Raw genomic sequence first — 5,423 nt, 5'->3', positions numbered from 1 at the left:
TGTGTGGTTGCTGGTCATTTTAATCTGAAGCATATCACTGTGATGTATTTGATGGTCACTTTATTTTTTAGCCGCACTGGTCTGTGGATGTCAATCTGCTCACAATGGAAGTGTCTCGACAACCACCAGAAGAGCTACCATGCACATTCATGCATGTATGGTTTGCAGAGGAGCAATTCAGCTGAATTTGCTGAAGGTTGTGAGGTTAACAAGGAGTAAAAGCTAGCCTGATGTTAAAATCCTCAACTGTGAAGCATTAGAAGGCATGTTTACAGAAGGTAGTTTTGGCCTATATAGATAGTTTCCCCCTTCATAGATGCTCTGTGGGGGGTGATTTTTGCTTGTAATCTCAGAGGAGCTACGGTGTAAACAAGAGGGTTTCAGTGCTGGAGCTGATACAGTGATCATCATGGGGAACGTTTGATGAGCTCGGTAAGCTGATTAAGACCAGAGGGAACTCAGTGAGTTTGATGCGCTCCATGCGGCGCTGTACTGGGACTGTCACGCCCTGACTGCACCGACCACAGCATGATCATACCTGGCTGTATGACTTCTATGGCGGACAGGACCTAGAAGCTGGTAACAGCGATCTCGCCAGCTTTTGGGATGAAAATGGATACATTCAGTGAAACATTTATTTACATAACAGGTGACTACTGAATCTGTTGTTTCACCGCGTTTATTAAAATGTACAATGTATGTACAAAAGCAGAAAATATTTTTATGTTACATTTTTGGAAAGAAGCAACAGCACGTTATTTATGATTCAAACAGCTTTAAATGAATGAACAATTTTTAATTTGCATATTTTAGTCACATAATGCTGGTATCCACACAGCTGGAGTTGGAGTGATAACATTATATATTTTTAACGATTTCTGTGTAGTTTTCACACTTTGCAAAGCCACCTTGTGGGTTAGACTGGTCCCTGTGGTGAGGATAAATTTCCCGACCCACCTTACTTTACATCTACAATCTCAAATTTCACATTAACTGCATTTTTTGTTATCTGAACAGCATTTTTCTCACAAAGCAACAAAATGTTCTCAAAGCACAGAGTTGGTATGTTAAATACAAAAGACTCCTCAGCCTGCTGTTGGTACTCATAATGCAGTGGACAAAGAGACATAGGCAGCATGTAGCTGGGAAAAGGTTGGGGAAACGGTCCAAATTACAAATCTGAGAAAACAAAAGAAATATTAAATCTGAGGGAAACTACAACATGTAACTTGCATACAACTGTAAGTTACAGTTTTATTGTATTTATATATGAGTATTTTAGTTACTTAGATTGTTAACTTGCATTCATAATTGGTATAAATTTAATTTGATACTCTGTTAAAATAGTACAGTAAGACTGTTTTAAATATACTGTGTACTCAAAGAACTGTTAGGTAGTCTGTACCTGAGATGCAGAACTACATGTGCTAGCATGTCCTTGTGAATGTCCTGTGTTAGGATGCTCTTATTAGCTTTTAGCTCATTGCACTCAAAGTGCAGTCTTGCAGTCTATGTACCCATATCCTTAAAATCGCTTCTTCTAGCAATCCTTTTTTTAAAATGTATCCAGGTAAAAATCTCATTGAGATTAAAAATCTAATTTCTTCTTTCAGCAGCTCTGTTTATGGATCACCACAGCAGATCTTGTGCTTCCATCTCACTCCATATTTACCCTATCCTCCTCTGTCACACCAACTCTCCTTCACTATCCATGAATCTTCTCTGTGGTGTTCTCCCTTTCTTCGTCTTTTGTCTTTGTCCAACAGTTGCACAGAACCCTGTTGTTCTGGGCCCTGACTGAATCAGTATGAAAATCTCATCCGCATGTTTGATTTGGCAATGATTTCATGGCGGATGCCCTTCCAGATGCAACCATCCCAGTTTTTTCCAGGCTTGGGACCAACACTGGAAGTACTGTGGCTTGAAGCCCACTGTCTCTGCTGTACAAAATCATGATCAGATATAAACATCTAAATGTCTTAGTATATCATTTTTAAAATCAGAATGCATGTCTGAATATTTTTGGTTAGCTGAAGTTTTGCACCCTTTCTCCTGAGGCAATCACTTCAGCTCTGAGCAGCTACTGCATTAATTGTGTTTATTGCATTTTAAGAATTTGTCTTCTTACCAAAAAACCCCCAAAAAGAAAATAGGAGAAGGAGAATATAGTTTGCTTCTCGTTTCTTTCTCATTATGCCTTTATTTTGCCACTTCTTGTTCTTCTTCTAGTGTGAATCCATCACATCTTCACCGTGTCTGGGACACAGCTTAAGTCGTGTTATTTTAAGGCTCACAGGATGTGTGTTTGCCTTTTCGTACATCAGTCTGTGTCTGTGTGTGTGTACACATGGTATTGTTCTAAGAGGGTGTTTGTCTCAGAGATAGTGTTTATGTCGCACAGGCCATTCTGTTTCTCAAGGTTAATGATCTCATTGTAAATCATGTCACATCCACCTTCCCTCTCCCCGACTCCCCTCTCTCCTGCTTTTCTCCTCCTGCCTGTCGCCTTCACTGAATCTGTCATTTGCTCTGTTGCTGTGCACATGCATGAATTTGCGTGTCCGTCGGAGGCGGTTGTTTATAATAGTGACTTCGTGTTGAATGTAGATGGGGACATTCACACGTGTGAGCATGTAAAGGGAAAATCACTTTGTTGCACAAGCGTGCATACGATGCACATTTATATGAAATGTCATTCCACAATTACAGTACATCACACTTTCCTTTATATGTGGAGAAACTGCTTTACAGCCTCCTCTGCTGTTCTGTTCTGGTCGTCATGTATCTGACAGTTACACAGAAGTGTGTCTTTTTCCCCCCGAAAACTCAATTTATCAGTCCAACTTCTCTTTTCTAGTTGAAAAAAGTAAACACATACAGTCCTTCACAGTATTGGTAGTTACCAAAACTCATTATTATGTGTCTGTAATCATTAATCCACCAGCATGTTCCAGCTCTTTGATTGAAATATTTTTAATTCTAAAAATCTAATTATTTTTTACTGTTTTACAGAAAAAAGTACTGCACATTATTATTGTTGATTAAGATGCCAAATTGCAGTTTTTTAATTTGCATTCCTGAACAGATTAATTCGTTTTAGTGGTCGGATGTTTGATTTATTTCTGACTTCCCAGAAAAGTCCAGTATGCCGACTCAAACGTGGTATAAAAACACAACATCAGTTCATTAAGTAGGTTTTTAGTTTTAGACAAGTTTTTGACAGATTTCTAAAATATTTGTGTATTTCTTTTTTATGATATGTTGTCTAATAAATTTGTTACGCACTGTATTTGTGTTCTGCTACTTTAATTAAAAGGGATGCAACACATTGCAGCAAAAGAGTAAAATGTGTGAGGTACGTTATCTCTGATGTGCTCTTGTTTGGAGTGGAAGATATTAGCACCTCATAGTTGACAGCTGATGAAGAATCAAAAGAAAAGTCTGTTTTTTTTACCTGATGATTGATGTGAAAATGAATTACAGTATTTTGTTGTTCTTTGTTTTGATGCTATAAGAGATCTACTAATGAAGTTAATCATAGCATGCACTAGAAACTCTTGAAACGTTTTTTTTTTTTCTTCGTTCATGTGCAAATGGAGCTCATAGTGCAAGACAGTGCCCTAAAAAAGTATCTTACCTAACCTGTTAAATAGAACTTATTAATTAACTTCTTTTGGAATGCAGAACAGTTTTATCTTTAAAGCCCTTTTATTCACTCATATTATGCTGTAATGGTATGTAATTCTAAAGCTTGCACACATTTAGCCTGGAGCTCTGCAGCCCCCTGGAGTCTTTGAGTTCAGGACGTTAGCCCACATTGTTCTCCATGTCACATTGCTCCAACTGATTACTGTTGACAATGCTGGCACGGTAATGTTGAGGTTGGCAGAATCATGCACATGGGTTAATCCTAATGTGCAGATTTCTGACTCACTGTCCATCAATCATAATGCATATTATATCAGCATTACTGGCAGTAAAATGAAATGAAAAATTCATTTACTGTGCATAGGTGGGTGTTTGATAGCCTGTGTACAGTCAGAGCAGCGAATTAGCCCAACACAGTGGGGAAAATACATTTTAGTTGCTTATATAATTTTAAAAAAAAAAAATGGACAGTTTGGCTTTTCACTATAAACACAAAAAAACATCCTTTGTCAAAATACTGTGTGTTTCTTACCTATAACTTATAGTACAGTAGACTTAAACATCTCCAATTTGCAGTGGATGAAGTCTCAGACCACCCACTGTCCACAGTAACACTCCTGTTTAGAGACCTCTCATGCTTTATTAAAGTCTTCCCCTCAGACACCTTAACATAACCTGTACCTGCGTGACACTGCATTATCATAACTGAATAAAGATGGGTCTGAGTGAGTTGGCAGCCTGTCTATGTGCAGAGAGCACAGCACTGATCCGGACTTGCCGCTGTGTCCCTAGCAGTCTACGCATGTCTGTATGCATTGTGAGGTTAGACACACGGACACTCTGGTGTGTCTTTGTGAATGTGCCTCCATCTGTTTGCTCACTGTATGTGTGTTTCCTCTCTCAACACTTTCTCTGCTCAGGCTTTGCAGCCCCCTGTAGTGGTAATGGCAGGTCGCGTTGGCCCCTCTCAGACAGTTTGCTCCTGTCAAATATAGTTTCATAGTTTCAACCAGACACTTTCAGCTCCTGCTGCCCTGGGACCCTCCATCACAAGCTGCAGGCCAGTCGGACATTTTGCTCACGCAGCAGCAGATCTCGTTTTTCTCTGCTGGACTCCCCTTTCCTTTTTTTGAACTTTCTCCTGTTTCCTGATTTCTTATGGCTTCATACCTGTGCTGCAAAAAATGCACAAGCACACACAGCCCAAGCTAGGAATTGTCCTCCAATGTACTCATACTTGCTGTTACACAAACTTCTTAGGCCAGTATATAGCTGTGTGTTTTACATGTTTGCATCAGGTAAAGATACCTTGGGAGAAGTTAAAAATAGACATTCTAATTACGTTGGGTAAGGGGCAACTGCTGGGGCATTTACAAAATGTCCCAAAAAAACAGAAACCTTTAAAAAACTAAACCTTAGTGGTAATTACATTAAGTGTCTCTAGGACCACATTTTGCCATGGTATCACATCCCAACAGTCTGAACTGACTGATGTAAACTTCCCTAAAAACAGCGCATAGTCTAAATTTTAAACTACACAGTTTTTGTGACATGGCAGATGGGGTGCAGAGGCAGAGTCACGATTTGAGAGTTCATTTTGGTGTTGCCAGTCTAACGTCACCTGTGGCCAAAGGCTGTGGGAAGTGACTAGAAGAATTAAATCACGAATATAAGCCGTGGAATTGAGTTCCTGCAATTTCGGGGTCAGCTTTAGAAATAGGATGAGCTCAGTTATTCAGGAAAGGCACAGAGTCAGTTCAAGTGGTTTGGGTATG

Source organism: Pelmatolapia mariae, linkage group LG18 (assembly GCF_036321145.2).
Source record: "Pelmatolapia mariae isolate MD_Pm_ZW linkage group LG18, Pm_UMD_F_2, whole genome shotgun sequence".
Taxonomy (NCBI): domain Eukaryota; kingdom Metazoa; phylum Chordata; class Actinopteri; order Cichliformes; family Cichlidae; genus Pelmatolapia; species Pelmatolapia mariae.
This window is presented reverse-complemented; position numbering follows the sequence as displayed.